Genomic DNA, 17,335 nt, shown 5'->3' on the forward strand with positions numbered 1-17,335 from the left:
GGCAAGTTTATTGACTCCAAGTTTGCTGAAATTGGATATGTGCTCATTTGAATTTCTAATGCAATGTTCTTTTTACGATGAATTAAAAGTTGCTTAATTTATCTTCTATGAATAAAAAATTGAAAGTGTTGTAAATCCTCAATAATTTTAAGGAGTAACATATTTTATACAAAACCAGAAAATGTAAGAAGATACTCAGCTGAAAATATCTTGTCTGGGTGCATCACAGCTCGGTATAGCAACTGTTCTGTCCGTGGCTGCAAGAAACTGCACGGTTGTGGACACAGCTCAGTACTTCATGGAAACCACACTTACCTCTCTGGATGCCCCTCTTCTCGCTGCCACTGCAGAACAGCCAAAATAATCAAAGATCCCACCTACCATGGACATTCTCTCTTTTCACACCTCCCATTGGGCAGTAGATACAGAACCCTGAGAACACATACCACCAGGGTCAAGGATAGTTTCTGTCCTGCTGTTAAAGGACTATTGAACAGTGCCCTAGTACGGTGACATGGACTCTTTAACTCACAATCTGCACTGTTATAGCCTCACGCCTTATTGCCTGCCTACACTGCACTTTCTCTGTTACACTTCGTAGTGCATTCCGTTATTGCTTTCCCTTGTACTGTGTCAGTGCACTGTTGTAATGAAATTTGTTTAGAGATACAGTGCTGAACATGCCCACCCGGCCCTTCGAGCTGCACCCCCCACCCCCCAGCAGCCCACCTATTTAACCCCTGGCTAATCATAGGACAATTTACCATGACCAATTAACCTTCTAATCTTCCAACATGGGGTCTACGGATCCCTCGGTTAATGGTCCATGGCATAAAAATGATTGGGAATCCTGTATTAACCAGTATGTCTTTGGACTATGGGAGGAAATCAGAGCAACTGGAGGAAACCCACACGCATAAGGGAAGGAATATACAAACTTGTTCACGGAGGATGTTGGAACTGAACTCCGGAATCCGACCCCCGAACTGTACTAGCACTGTGCAACTGAAACGCTAGCGCTGCACAACCGAGAGGCCACTTATGAGGAAAGAGAAACAGAGTTAATGTTTCAGATCGAAGATCCTTTGTCAGAACTAAGAAGGGAACAAAACAAAGTTGTTAGGCTGCAGGAAGAATGCGGGAGGGAGCATGTCATAAATCAGGTAAAACCAAGTGACCATGGAGATATGCTGTAAACAAGGTTATCGGCTCAGTGAATGATTGTGAGCAGACAGAGAGTGAGAAATAGACAAAAGAATGCAGAAGTTACAAACTGCAGAGCAGGAAGACATGATCCATAGGTCAGGCTAAGTATGTCCTCCACTCCCAGAGGGAATCAAGAAAACAAAACAAAAAATGTGGGGTAGAGGGACGAAAAGAAGCCATGCTAGAATCATAGATGGATGACTGGTACAGACAGAGAAATCAAGCTAGTGATTCCAGGCTTGTCATATGAAGAGGTGAGGAGGAATTTCTTTAACCAGAGAGTGGTGAGTCTATGGAATTCATTGCCACAGGCGGCTATGGAGGCCAAATCTTTACAGATATTTAAGGCAGAGGTTGATAGGTTCTTGATTGGTCAGGGCATGAAGGGATTCCGGGAGAAGGCAGGAGATTGGGGTTTAGAGGGAAAATAGATCAGCCATGATGAAATGGTCGAGACTTGATGGGCCAAATGGTCTAATTTCTGCTCCTATATCTTATGGTCTTATGCTCTTATCTGAAGTTGGAAAATTAGGTATTGAAGACGAGACGTGTGGCCTCATTGTAACATGACAGGAGGCTACAGACCAATAGGACAGAGTGGGAGTGGGACAGACATGGAAAGCTGTGGGTCACTCCTGCAGACCAAGCACAGATACTCAGCAATATGTTCATCTATTCTGCATTTGGTTTCTACAATACAGAAACCACATTGTGAACACTGAATAAGTAGGGGACACATGAGAATCCGCAGAAGCTGAAAACCTTGAGCTACATACACAAAATTCTGGAGGAACTCAACAAGTCAAGCAGCATCTATGGAGATAAATGATCAGTTGACATTTTGGGCTGAGACCCTGCATCTGGACTTCAATCTTGATGAAGTGTCTGGGCCTAAAACATCGACTGTTTATTTCCCTTCATAGACGCTGCCGTCACCAGCCACTGGTGTAGTTGCTGGTCTCAGGTTTGAATCCGGCCAGCTCCTTGCACGCTTTCCATCAGTGCTGGGTTGAGCATCAAGCTAGTAACTCAGCCTCATAAAAAACAGACAAATGCTAAAGATTCGGGAAGGTTGCCACCCGATGCGCCACAAGACATGGAAAGGAACAACGATAAATGCTGCCTAACTTGCTGAGTTCCTTCAGCATTTTGAATGCAGTAAGTAGACTAGAATGGAAGAATTGCAAGTGAATCACTGCTTTGCCTGTAAAAACTGGATTTTGAATTCCAGGTTGACATCTAAAACATCACCCATTTCTCTCTCCATAGTCGCTGCCTGACTTTGCATCACCTCCAACTGAGTGAAAATAAAAAAGTTGGACCTGGTCAACAGCTCAGGCAGCATCTTGTGGAAAGAGAAAACGTGTTGACATTTTACTTCAAGGTCTCGTTATCAGAACAAAACAAGAATTAGTTTCAAGTTGCAGAAAATTTGGGCAGAATGGATGGGACAAAAGGAATAAATCTAATCGTATGCGCCCATGGTAATGCTCTGCAGCAAGTGAGGTCATGCTCTTGAAAGTTGAGGCCTCTGGACAGGGCCGATCATGGATGTTGCATCCTAGCTGTCTAGATACACAAGCCTGGGCAGTACAATATGGAGAGCAAGCTGTTGCCCATGTAGCAAGCTCACCTTTCCACACATCTGATGAGCCCAAAAGAATGGCATAAACCAATACAGTTTGGTACCAGCAGTGTCACAGGAGTTGTCCGTCAGCATTGAACTCAACATAGGACTGCCTTGGGGACTCCAGCCCTGTATCTCAGGGTTCACTCCCGAAGCCTTTCCCATAAGTGGATGTAGCCACAAGGCAGCAGAGGTACAAGATCAAAATTTTTCTTCTCCTAGCAGAGCTGCCAACCATGGCTGACGAGCCCCATCTGCTCGAAGCGACTGGTTTTAAGGCACCAATAACCCACCTTTGCCCTTCCTCCTGTCAGTAGAAACAGCTAAGCCACACATGAAGACCAGGAATTGGACTTGGATGTCAGGGGCTATTTGAGATGCATGCCATTGGGAGCATTTAATACGGAGTGGGAGGTTGTCCTCACTACCACCTCCGGCTATAACTACCTTAAGCAACCTTAATGCTCTTATGAAGTGAGATTAATGAGGGCTGTTAAAGAGAAACTTAAATGCAAAAGCTGTCAAAAGCAGGTCAAATGAAAAAGAGAAAGATGGAACTATCCAGTAGATCAGGCAGTATCTGGGGAGAGAGTGATGAGAGGGCTGCAAGAAGTCCCAACAGAAGGAGCCTGTTGCTCAAGCTTCATTGGAGTCGTAATCATAAAGGGAGGCAAATTAAAATGACAGGCAACTGGAAACTCAGAACTGCCCCTAAGGATTGAATGAAGGCGCTCTGCCAAGCAGTCATCCAATCTGCATTTTCTTTCACTATTAGTCCTTTAAATTAACTTGATTCAAGCAGGTTTGAGATGAGCACTGCCTGGAATAGGAATATTATTGTTCACGAATACCAGCATCGCTACCCAGATCGTTAGAAATGTGAGTTGTTGTTTTACTCTAGATTTAAAGATTAGTTTCATTTGTCACATGTACATTGAAACATACATGAAAATGGATTGTGTCAACAACCAACACAGTCTGAGATGTTCTTGGGGCAGGCCACAAAGTGCCTCCATGCTTCTGGCGCCTCCATAGCAGGCTCATAATTTACTAACCCTAATTCGTACATCTTCACAATGTGGGAGAAAACCAGAACACCTGGAGGAAACCCATGCACTCATAGGGAGAACGTACAAGCTCCTTACAGACAGTGGTGGGAATTGAACACCGATCGTGCAGCTACTCTTCCCCCGAATTTCTACCACCCACCTACACACTACAGACAATATATTGTGGTCAATACACCCACCAACCTGCATGTCTTTGGGATGTTGCAAGAACCAGGATTATGAGAGAATCCCTGCAGTTACAGGGAGAACATACAACTCAACAGAGACAACAGTCCCCAATATTGATCACATTTACACAGAGTGCTGTCACAGTAAAGTGGCATCAAGGACCCCGACCATCCAGGACATGCTCTCTGTTTGCTGCTGGCATCAGGAAGAAGGTACAAGAGCCTAAGGACCCATGTCACCATGTTCAGGAACACTTATTACCCTGAACCAAAGGGATAACTTCACTAACCCCATAACTGAAATGTTCCCACAACATATGGACTCACTTTCAAGGACTCTTCATCTCTAGAAGACATAGGAGCAGTTTTAGGCCATTCAGTCCATCGATTCTGCTCCATTAATCCATCATGACTGAGCCCAGATCCCACTCAATCCCATACACCTGCCTTCTCACCGTATCCTTGGATGCTCTGACCAATCAGGAAACTATCAACTTCCACTTTAAATATACTCACGGATATGCCTCCACCACAGTCTGTGGCAGAGCATTCTACAGATTCACTACATTCTGACTAAAAAAAATCCTCCTTACCTCTGTTCTAAAAGGTTACCCCTCAATTTTGAGGCTATGCCCTCTGGTCTAGATACCTCCACCATAGGAAAAATCCTCTCCACATCCACCTTATCTAGTCCTTTCACCATTTGGTAAGTTCTCTATATTTATTGCTTATTTATTTACTTTTATTATTATTTTTTGTATTTGCAGTTTGTTGTCTTTTGTACATTGATCATTTGTCAGTCCTGTTGGGTGCAGTCTTTCATTGATTCTATTGTGTTTCTCGGATTTACTGTGTATATACCTGCAAGAAAATGAATCTCAGGGTTGCAGGTGATGACATACGTTGACATCACTGGAGCTGTGGTGGAGCAGCTAGCTGGCTTTGCTACTATGCACTAAAGTAATGCCACCCTCACCTGATGTCACCCATTGGAAGATTATTCCTACCCGTCACCCATCCACACACATACCACCCATAGATCTCCATTCCCACCCAATGCCACCCACAGAACACCATCCCCACCTGTCACCCTTCCACACAAACATCATCATCATCATCATCATCATCATCATCAGGTGCCATGCCCAGTTCAAGCTTCGACTGCCATGGCCCACACACTCCTATTTTGGGTCAAGTGGATCAATTCATTGGTATTCATTTCCAATTCTCTGGCTGCTGTCTCCATCATCATTTGTCTTTGTCTTCCTCTTGCTTTCTTCCCTTCAATCTTTCCCGTAATTACCGTGCATTCTAACTCCTCTTTCCTAATCACATGTCCAATGAAGTTACCTTGCCTTTTCATGATCTCATACATTATTTCTCTTTTTGTGTTTGCTCTGTTCATGACATCCTCGTTAGATATCCGTTTCGTCCATAATATTCTTTGCATCCTCCTCAAAAACCACATCTCTGCTGCAACAATTCATTTCCTCATGTTACTAGATATTGTCCAACATTCTGAGCCATATAACATAAATGGATAAACATAACATTTCAGCACTCTGAGGCAGGTTATCAAGCCTAGTTTAGTATTGGTCAGTATACTCTTCATTCTCGTAAAGGTGTCTTTTGCCATCCCTATTCTTCCTTTGATGTCCATGTCGCACCTACCATCTGATGTCACCCAGCTTCCTAAGTAGCAAACGTTCTTTACTTGTTTTATGTCTTCCCCATTTATTTTCAGCCTGCAGATAGGATTCTCCTTCTTTTTGGATATCACCATACATTCTGACTTTTTGCAATTGATAGTTAGACCCATTTTTGCACTTTCTTCAACAATTATATCAATTAAGTTTTGTAGTTCTTCTTCCGTACTTGCAATTAACACAGTGTCATCTGCATATCTGAAATTATTGATGTTTTCACCGCCAACTTTGATTCCCAAGATGTTTCTTATTTTTTGTAATATTGTTTCACTGTACACATTAAATAAATCAGGGGAGAAAACACTCCCTTGTCCAACGCCTCTCTTGATGTTCGTAAACTGACTATTCTTACAGTGGCAGTTTGTTCCCAGTACAGATTTCTGATTAGGCGGAGGTCTTTCAAATCTAGATCTAGAGTTTTCTGTAATATTTCAAATAACTTACTGTGCTTCACTTTATTAAATGCTTTTGTGTAGTCAACAAAACAAACAAACCTTTTTGCACTTGAATAGCTCGTTCTGATAGTATCCTTAACATCAATATTGCGTTTCTTGTACCTTTGTCTTTCACAAAACCACATTGTTCTTCGCCTATTTCAGCTTGTATCTTACTTTTAGCTCTTGTCATCAAAATTCTTAAAAGTATCTTGGTAATATGACTCATTAAACTTACGGTCCTATGTCATTCACATTCTATTGCTCCAGTTTTCTTAGGAAAAAGTGATAAATACTGTTTTTTTCATCTCTTCTTGTCATAAGGGGGGGGGGCACTAGGAGTGGACCCAAATGCAAGACACAGACACTGAAGTACCAGGAACAGGACTAGGACTAGAGTTAAGCAAGCAAGGGAAGTGGGGAAGAAAGGACGCTGGACATGAACAGGCCCTAGACGAGACAAGGATACAGGGCCAGGGCTAGGACTTGACTAGGATAGCAGAACCAGGACATGGAACTGGGAACTAGGAGCCTGGGCTTGGACTCCGAGCCAGAGACTGGACAAGGACCAGAACCTAGGTCTTGACTCGGGCTCGGACCCCAGAACTAGGTGAGGACATGACGTAGCTACAGGACTGGACATGGCTTGGGTATGGACTCCGAGTCAGAGACTGGGCAAGGACCCAGGACCTGAGACTTAACTCAGGCTCGGTCTCCAGAACTAGGTGAGGACAAGACATGGCTCCAGGATGAGGCGTGGCAACAGGACTGGACATGAGACTCCTGGACAGGACAAGGGAACCCCAGCACCGGGCTGGGCAAGGTACTCCTGGGCTGGGCCAGACACATGGACAAGACAAGAACACAAAGCCGTAGCTAGGACAGGACAAGGTTCTTGGATCGTGGCTAGGACTGGACGAGACCCCGAAGCCTTGACTTGGTTGAGGGAGAGACAGGAACGCAGAGCCTTGGTCGAGGGAGAGACAGGAACATGAAACACAGAGCTGGGACCCCCTCCTTGGAAACAGGACGTAGGTCCGGGACTCATACACAGAATGCAGAATACAACGAGATGGCTCCCAACAAAAGGCAGCGGCAGACGGCCAGACCCACCTAGCAAAAGTGTGGATACAGACAGTTCCCAACACTAGGTAGTGGCAAACAGCCGGACCTACCTAACGAAGGCGAGGACACAAAGACAAATCCCAACACTAGGTGGCGGCAAATGGCCAGACGTACCTAGCAAAGGCGTGGACACAGAGACAGTTCAAAACAATGATAGACAGTCCTTATCTTGCTCTAGTGATGGAACTTGTCAGCAGTGCAGGCAAGGTGAGGCTTCAGACAAGGCAAGGCGAGGCGAGGCGAGGCGAGGCGAGGCGAGGTGAGGTGAGGCAAGTCTTCAGGTGAGGCAACAGAAGGAAAGGGAAGGGACTCAGACAGGGGGTTTGGACAGGAACAATCCAGCAGCCAGAGGCTGAATCCTGAAGGTATTTATGAAGCCAGCCGAAATGAGAATCAGCTGCCTCAACAGAAACTGGGGAAAACTAGAAAACCTGGAATAAGGAGCTTGGACCAGACCGTGAACCGGAATGTAGATTTCACAGACCGGACCATGACACTTCTGGTATTATTCCAATCTCATAAATGTCATTGATTAAATCAGTAAGTTTTTCAATTCCATAATCTTTACGGGCAATAATTTGTTCTATTACTAATTCATCAGGACCTGCCGCCTTTCATTCTTCTTCTTATTTATTGCATTACGAACTTCAGATTTTAAAATACTTGGACCTTCAATGTTTTTCTTAATTTCTGGTTTTTCGCCTCAATCGTCTTCAAACAATTGCTAAATATACTCATTCCATCTGTTCATAATCTCATCTTTTTCCATGATAATGGTACCGTCCTTTGCTTTCAAACATCCACCTAAAGAACAGAGGATATTTACCAGTGATATTCTTGGATTTGTTGATGTAACCTTTTTGGATCAGTAATAGGGATTCTTTCTATTTGCTCACATTCCTGGTTTAACCACTCCTCTTTGGCTTTTTGACATAAGCTTTTAACTTTTTTATCTAAGGACATATTCTATAGGATTTGCTTTCTTCCATTAGATTTTTGATTTCATCTGTCATCCATTTATTCTTTGTGCTTTTTTCTTTTTTAGGAATCACTGACTTTGCTGATTCTACCAAGGCATCCTTTAGAGAGTTAAATTTCATTTCTACATGATTGTTATCATCTTCAACAGATTCTATTTCTAGACTTTGAAATCTATTCCTTGCTTCAATTGTAAATTTTTGTCTTAAGTTTTCTTGTTGAATTAATTGCAAGCAGTCAAGGAATTGTTCAAGTTTTTGCTTTTTTAGATTTTTAAGTTTTACTTTTACATGACATACTACTGGGTTATGGTCACTATTACTGTCCACACAATACCACCCATAGAACACCATCCTCACTTAATGTCACCAGACATCCCACCTCTCCCGGAAGTTCCGGGAGTCTCCTGCATATTGATAGTGGTTCCCTGATGCCCACAAATTATATACGATATCCCAGAAATTGATTTTTTTTTAGAGCGAGCAAGCATGAGAGCAAAAGAGAGCACGAGGGCAAGCAAGAGAGAGAGAGCACCATGGCAAAGTGTTTCAAAAAAAGAAAATATAAAACGTATATCACCCCAGAGTACACTTAAGTGTACCCCTGCCTAATAGGGGTCAAAAATAATGACAGTGTTGTTCAACAGTGACTTTTCTGTTGCCCATGGTGGGTTAAAATGTAAAAGACTTGTTGAGGTGAGTTTAACAGGTGTCATTCATTCATTAGCATAGCTAACGTTATTTAAACTAGCTGGCTAGCTGCTAAGGAGCTACTCTATTGCAGACATCCCACCTCTCCCAGAAGTTCCAGGAGTCTCCCGCAAATTGATGGTGCTACCTCCCTGAAATGATTCTTTGCAGGGTGGGATGTCTGTGGCACCCTTCCACACCATCCCCACCTGTCACCCATCCACACAACTGATACCACCCAGAGATCTCCATCCCTGCCCAATGCCAACTCATTGGAATCCATCTCACTTTAATGCCATCTATGGCACTCCACCCTCCCCCCTACCACACATAATGGTACCAATTTAAATCCCACCCACCTGGTATCACCCAAATGTATGCCATTCCCACCCAATGCTAGGCATTTGAATGGAAACACCACCCAGTGCCACTGATGGAAATTCCATCTCACCACCAATGCCACCCATGGGCGCTACCTCTCCCCTCCTACAGCCCCACCCTCACTCACCAGGACCCAATTATTCCCGCTTCCATTTTAAAGAGGTTTGCATGTTTAAACCAATGACGTCACCGTTGCACCCCAGTGACGCCATGTGGCGACTTCTAGAATATTCCCTGCCCTTTCTCCCGTCGTTTTTTTCAGGTGGGGGGGGAAGGGATTTTATTTCCTTAGTTTACAAAACCAACATATATGTAAATATATATAATATATAAGGTAAAACCTACAGAAAGCGCCAGCAGGAAGCGGCCCGTAACAGTTTTTTTTCAAACCGGGTCCGGACAAAACCGGCTCCAACCGGTTTGAGATTCCCTCTTTTAGGTAGCGAAACACGCGCCTGAATTTTCTCTTTCTGTCTCCCCCCCGCCAAAAAAAATGAGAACCTATCTTTTTTTTCCCACAGTTTTATTACCAGAAGATAATCGCGATAATACGTGGCGCTTTGCAAAATTGTGCACGGACGACGTTCGCCGCGCAGAGAGGGGAGGGAGCGGCGGCAGTTCCGGGAGGAGGAGGGTTTTTTTGAGTGTGCGGGTTGGCGGCAGGCGGTGGGTGTCCAGCTCGGGGTCCTGACGGGGTGGCGGGGTCCTGGCGGCGCCATGTTGCAGCAGTCCCTTGTTGTTCTGTGGATGTGAATGAGGAGCCGGGAGCGGGAGGGGAGATACCAGGACAGGCCCGGGCCGCCGCTCCGACACCCGCCGACACCGCACCAGGTAAAGCACGGGCGCCGGCGAAGCGACAGCCATCCGGCCTTCCCCTCACCCCCCCCCCTCCTCCTCCGCCAGTCTGGGGCGTGGCTGTAGGGACGGTGTGTGTGTGGGTAGATTAACCCCCCCATCATCATTGTGTCCTGTGGGGAGGCGCAGCCGCAGGCCCCGGGAGCGGCGGGATGGGATGGGGGGAAGATCTGCCCAGCAGCCGGGATAGGGTTTGGGCTGATCTGCTCCTGGTCATCTGGGTGCAGGAGGGAGGCTCTGGTCACTGGCAGAATGATCCTTTCGCGCTGGAGAGGGAAGCCTGTTTTTGAAAAAAAAACTGCTTTCCTCCCTCCCCTCCCCCGACCCCGCACGCAACTGGGATGCACCTCCAAGAAACAGTCAGAATTAATAAACAGTATCGCAGTTTATTTTCACTTTTACACAGTCTTCTGACTTTGTGTGCACTTGCGAGAGGAGTTTTTTTAAATAATGTAATTCCTCTTGCAAGATTAAGCCGAGGAAGTGTGTGTGTGTTTTTTTAAAATAACGCATGCTTTTTATTTGTTCCCTATGCATGTGCACACGTTCTTCATTCGTCGTAATTATCTCACCTCTGTTGCCGTATGCAACTTTTGCATGAGACTAAAAATTAGGGAAATCTAATTAAATATTTTGTTTCTCATAATTTGCTTTTAAATGTGAGTTGATTTGGCCTTTTTTTTGGGGGGGGACTGGGTATTAAAATAGTGGATTTTTTTTGTAACAGTTGGCTTTAAGAGTGAATTTAAGTGGAAATGCTTCTGATCAACAAAAAGTATATAATTTTTAAAATACCTATTTTGTAATGTATGGTATTTCTAGTTCGGGAAAAGTGAAGGTGACCCTGGTGAACTATTTCACTAGTTGTAATATTTACAAAAAAATTTTTTAACCCTCATTTTTTAAAGTGCTTGTGTCTGAAATGATAGGAAATTTTTATTCTGGAATATTCTTTCCCCTCTATCATATAATATGCTTTTTCTTGAATTTCTGCCGCCAGTCTGCTGAATTTTCACTATCTTCAATTTTCAGTTCATTGTGATCTTTGGTTGTTTCATGATCAGCATACAGTTAAGCAGCATCTGTTCACTCAGGTCTATGAATTCATTCTTTCAAGACACGATTGACATCTTCATTTCTCACTTTATGCAGTGCTTTTCTATTTCTCATTAACTTATGTTCATTACATATGTGAGGTCACTTTTCAGAACTGTCTGTGGTGCACAGGGACCTGTACGTCGCTGGGAATCTTCCCAGCAACTTGTGGAATTTTCCATTTGTGACATCACGTCAGCACTCAAAAAATTTCGGAGGTTTCTGGATTTCGGAATTTCGGATAAGGGGTACTGAACCTGCCCTGGGTTGACTTTGATGTGTCAAATACATGAATGCTATAGAATTTTCACTTGAGAATCTGCCCCTGGTGAGTGTGAAGGGGGAGTGGGGAGCGAGGGCCCTGGTATGTGTAAAGGGGGAGTGGGGACCCTGGTGAGTGTGAAGGGGGAGTGGGCTCCCTGGTTTGTGTGAAGGGGGAGCGAGGGCCCTGGTGAGTGTGAAGGGGGAGTGGGGCCCCTGGTGAGTGTGAAGGGGGAGTGGGGACCTGGGTTTGTGTGAAGGGGGAGTGGGGCCCCTGGTGAGTGTGAAGGGGGAGTGGGGCCCCTGGTGAGTGTGAAGGGGGAGTGGGGACCCGGGTTTGTGTGAAGGGGGATTGGGGGCCCTGGTGAGTGTGAAGGGGGATTGGGGGCCCTGGTGAGTGTGAAGGGGGATTGGGGGCCCTGGTGAGTGTGAAGGGGGAGTGGGGGCCCTTGGTGAGTGTGAAGGGGGAGTGGTGACCCTGGTGAGTGTGAAGGGGGAGTAGGGGCCCTGGTGAGTGTGAAGGGGGAGTGGGGGCCCTGGTGAGTGTGAAGGGGGAGTAGGGGCCCTGGTGAGTGTGAAGGGGGAGTAGGGGCCCTGGTGAGTGTGAAGGGGGAGTGGGGGCCCTTGGTGAGTGTAAAGGGGGAGTGGGGGCCCTTGGTGAGTGTAAAGGGGGAGTGGGGACCCTGGTGAGTGTGAAGGGGGAGTGGGGACCCTGGTGAGTGTGAAGGGGGATTGGGGGCCCTGGTGAGTGTGAAGGGGGAGTGGGGAGTGAGGCCCCTGGTGAGTTGAAAGGAGCACAAGAAACCAGTGAGGCAAATAGCAAACCATAGGGATTTCTGAATAATTGGGGACTGAATTATTAATTTTATTGTACTTCTAGAAGGGAACACTGAGTGCTGTCGTAGTTAAGTTTGGAGAAACTTGTGGGTGTAGAAGAACCAACATTTATCCTTTAGAAGTTTTTTTTTGTATAGACTGCATTCATAGTTTTACTCCAGACCACCCATCTGCTCTTTGACATTTGTTATGTGTGAGCAGGAGAAATAGGTCATTGAGCTCTTTGAGTTTGCTACAGTGTTTAGTATGATTGCTGTTCTATGTCTGTTATATTCCTGCTCTAATATCAGTGGTACCTTTTGTCTACTAATCTACCTACCTCAAACTTGACACCCACCACTTTCTGTGGTAGACATTTCCACCTTTTGAAATTCTCCTCATCTGGCATGTAAATGTATTATCATATATCCTGAGATTGTGGCCCTCTTTCCAGGACACCTTCCTCCAATCTGGACTATTCTGTCTAGCCTGAGAGAATTTTGTATATAATCCTTCTTCTTTCTTAGTTCACCTCGTGTTTCATCCTATCTCCCTCACAAAGGCATCTGTGAGAATGCTGGTAATACTCCATCACTGTTAGGCTGATGTAAACCTTTCCAGCTGGCAGTACACACAGTGTTGGAGGAACTCAGCAGGTCAGGCAGCATCTATGGATGAGAATAAAAAGTTCGAGACCCTTCACCAGTATTCAAACTGGCAGTACATTAGAGTTCGGAATTTTTCCCCTTTTCCCATATAAGTTATGGCATGGTCCTGTCTTGTTTACAGTGATGACTTAGCTGAAATCAGTTATATTTACCTGTCTTGGTTATGCTGTGGTCACGTTGTTGAACCGAGAATTTTGTAAGGTCATCTATTTGGATAAATGTTTTGGGAGATAACATCAGTTTTCGCTCTTTCTGCTCCTTCTCCTTTGCAGTAGCTTTCCAAGTCATTCTGGTCTGTGCACTTTGTGGGTCTTTGGATTGTGGAGCAAATAGCAGCCTGGTGTGAGCCTGTTACTGTGAATGCTTTGCTTCGTTATGCATCTACTGCTCCAAGTAACTTCAACTAATTCAAAGCATATGGGGAATTGAGTCTGGGACTAACTTACGGTGCTTTTTTTCTCTAATAGCTATTTGGGCAGCTTCAAAATTCCTGTTTGAATATAAATGTTTTAAAAAGGCACATTTAACAGCACCAACTTAGTCATTGCCTTCTAAGAACTAAGGAACATTGGCCAGATTGAACAGTTCAGTGAGCTCTCTAGTCTGTGACATGATCACTTCATTACATTCATGTGTTTTTTACGTTGACCCATATGCAGTGACCTCAGAGAAGTCTTATTTTGGAAGTAGGTGAGAGGTGCCCTCTCGCAGCACAGATTTCAGGATATCCCTTTGTGATTGCCCACCCTAATTTTCATCATTTAAGGTCCTTTATTAATTATGCTCAACAATCACAAACATAAGTGTTCTAAGCAAAATGTTCCGGTTAATCCAACTTCCCTCACCATGGTGTTGGCACGGTGATGCTGTCAATCAATAATATTTTGCCTAAATGTTGCTTTTGTGAGTCCTAACATCAAATAAATGGCTGCTGTGCTGGGGGGGCATCACAGCTGCTAGTGTCTTCAGTCATGGGGGATCTACTTCACTACTTTTTATTTCTATTGTTTTGCACTACTTACCTAATTTAACTATTCATTCATTTTCTCTATTATTATGTATCGCATTGTATTGTTGCCGCAAAGTTAACAAATTCCATGACATACGCTGGTGATATAAAATCTGATTCTCGTTGAAAGCTATTGAATATTGAAAGGCCTAGATAATGTCGGTATGGAGAGGATGTTTCCTGTAGTGGGGGAGTCTAGGACCAGAAGAGAGAACCTCAGAAGAGAGAATTGCAAAGATTTATGGGGAGAAGGCAGGAGAACGAGGTTGAATGGCCTAATTCTGCTCCTAAATTTTGTGTCTTTTCGGCCCTTTTTTAAAAACCCCACCAAACTCTCCAACTATCTTAGATCAAATGACAGAAAGCAACGAGATCTAGGTGTTCTCGTACATCAGTCACTGAAAACAAGCATGCAAGTACGGCAGGCAGTGAAGAAAGTTAATGGCATGCTGGCCTTCATAACGAGGGGAATTGAGTATAAGAGCAAAGAGGTCCTTCTGCAGCTGTACAGGGCCCTGGTGAGACCACACCTGAAGTACTGTGTGCAGTTTTGGTCTCCAAATTTGAGGAAGGACATTCTTGCTATTGAGGGAGTGCAGTGTAGGTTCACAAGGTTAATTCCCAGGATGGCGGGACTGTCATATGTCGAAAGATTGGAGCGACTGGGCTTGTATTCTCTGGAATTTAGAAGGCTGAGAGGGGATCTTATTGAAACATATAAGATTATTAAGGGATTGGACACGCTGCAGGCAGGAAGCATGTTCCCGCTGATTGGTGAGTCCAGAACCAGAGGCCACAGTTTAAGAATAAGGGGTAGGCCATTTTGAACGGAGTTGAGGAAACACTTTTTCACCCAGAGAGTGGTGGATATATGGAATGCTCTGCCCCAGAAGGCTGTGGAGGCCAAGTCTCTGGATGCTTTCAAAAAAGAGATGGATAGAGCTCTTAAAGATAGTGGAATCAAAGGTTATGGGGATAAGGCAGGAACTGGATACTGATAGTGGATGATCAACCATGATCACAGTGAATGGTGGTGCTGGCTCAAAGGGCCAAATGGCCTACTCCTGCACCTATTGTCTAAAACATTTTGGTTTGTTGATTGAAGGTCTGAGCCTGAAATGTAAGCTCTTTGTTCCTGTTCTTAGATGCTGCCTGACCTGCTGAGTTCCTCTAGCATTCTGCGCGTGTTGCTTTGGATTTTATTGGTTTGTTATAATGCTTAAAAAGACAAAAGCAATGCTAGACTTAGGAAGTGAGGTGAGAGCCTAGTACACCATTGTTGGGGCTTGGTTACATGTGAAGTTGAATGGTATACTAGGCGCATATCTTGGTAACTTAATGCGCAATTTGTATCATTTATTTAATTATGGCCCAAGTACTTCCATGTCTGGATTCCTGTGCAAATTGATGGAAACTTACTTCTTCAGTCTCAACCAACATTTTTCTCTGTATAAAAGTTTTATTGCTGGAGATTATTAGTCCTATCTACTTATTTTTCTTTGGTTCCCCAACTATAGTTTTAGCTGAATCCCATTTGAGCAGATTTCTGATTTCCGGGATTAGTAGATGTGTGAAGAAAACCTTTGATTTCGTTGAGGTGTGATATTTTTTCTCCTGCACAAAGCTTTCATATTCAACTTCTAAAACTTGTGATTGAAGTTAGGCTGTGGGTCTAAACTGCCTAGGACTAGCAACAGGTTAACAAAAGGATTGGAACATTTGAGGGAGGAGAGAGGACTTGCATAAGTCTGTTTATGTTCTTTGATACTGAACTAAGATTCCTAGGGTCAGTCACTGCTTTTTGCTTAGAATGTCATAGTCTGCCATGGATTTCCCCATTACAGTTGCGTTTTATTTTGGTCTTCAGTGATTCTTGCCGAGAGAGGATATTAAAGTTTGGCAGTCAAAAGATGTTCATTGATCCTTGCACGCAGAGTGTTGACTGATATCTACAGATTGGTACCCCAGCACTTACAATGTGGAAGGTTCATTTAAGTGGGCACACGCAAGGGAGCTGTGTGGAGGAGTGAGTCATTCAAACCTTCAAGCTTGCTTTGCAGATTAATGATTCCTTATCTGAATACCATTTTTCTTTTTTCTCTTACCCTCTCCCCTCCTTGATGCCTTTTCAAAATCTAGAAATCTATCTCTCCTTTTTAACTATTTAGTGAATTGGCCTCCAGAGCTTTCTGTGGTAGGAAATTGCACAGATTCACCTCCTGAGTGAAGGCATTTCTTGTGACAATCCAGTTTTCTGCTTGAAACAGGACCCTCATTTCCACAGTCTTGCATCCAATCTGTCAGGTTCTGTCAGAATTTTGTTCATTTTCAAATAAATTTCCTATTGTTCTAAATGCCATTGAAGACATACCTAGTTGACTCAATTTCTTGTTATATGACAGACCTAACATTTTAGGAATTTAACTGGTGAACTTTTATACACTTCTGGCAAGTATGTCCTTTTACTGTTTGAGACCAAAACTTGGTTCCCTCATCTAATATGTATGAAAGAGTAGCCACATACACAGTGTGGCACCAAGAGCAGGTCATGGTCTAGAAACGCTACAGCGAGTAACTTGCCTCTTAACTCTCAAATTGTCCAATGTCTGCAAGTCTCAAGTCAGGAGTGTAATGGCATATTCTCCACATGCCTGGATGGGTACATCTTCAACAGCACTTAGAGCTTGATACCATCCAGGACATAGCACATTGCTTGTCCATAAAGATTTATTCACTCTTTCACCATCTACCAAGACTCCTTTGATCGTACCTTCCAAAACCACAGCCTCTGCCAGTACAGCAAAAATGTGGGATTGCTACCAGGAAGTTGTCCATCAGGAAGATCATAAGACAGCGGAGCAGAATTAGGCCATTTGGCCCATTGAGTCTGCTTTGCTCTTCCATCATGGCAAAGTTTATTACCCCTCTCAACTCCATTCTCCTGCCTTAGTGACACCATCACTAATCAAGAACCTTTCAAACTTCACTTTAAATATACCCAATGACTTGGCCTCCATAGCCTTCTGTGACAAGAAGTTCCTTTGGCTAAAGAAATTTCTCCTCATCTCTGTACTAAATGGACTTCTGTCTATTGTGAGGCTGTGCCCTCTGGCCCTGGACTCACCCACTATAGGAAACATCCTCTCCAAATCGACTCCATCTAAAGTGGAGATTTCTCCCCATCCCTTTCCTGCTCAGTCAAAGCACAGGAGCTCTCTCTAATAGAATTATGGGTATACTGTTACCTC

General features: G+C 44.2%; 1 protein-coding gene across 3 annotated transcripts in view; it reads left to right on the top strand.

Moving 5' to 3' along the window:
- Positions 1-10,066: 10,066 nt before the first annotated feature.
- LOC140204784 (SUMO-conjugating enzyme UBC9) overlaps positions 10,067-17,335 on the top strand; it is a 58,622-nt gene continuing 51,353 nt past the window's right edge. For 2 of the 3 annotated variants that reach the window (XM_072271573.1, XM_072271575.1), the window contains exon 1: positions 10,068-10,214. The gene's annotated coding sequence lies outside the window, so the exon portion shown is untranslated. Of the gene's footprint in view, positions 10,215-17,335 lie in introns of all 3 variants that reach the window. The other variant, XM_072271574.1, reaches the window with a different exon arrangement.

Source organism: Mobula birostris, chromosome 11 (genome assembly GCF_030028105.1).
Source record: "Mobula birostris isolate sMobBir1 chromosome 11, sMobBir1.hap1, whole genome shotgun sequence".
NCBI lineage: Eukaryota > Metazoa > Chordata > Chondrichthyes > Myliobatiformes > Myliobatidae > Mobula > Mobula birostris.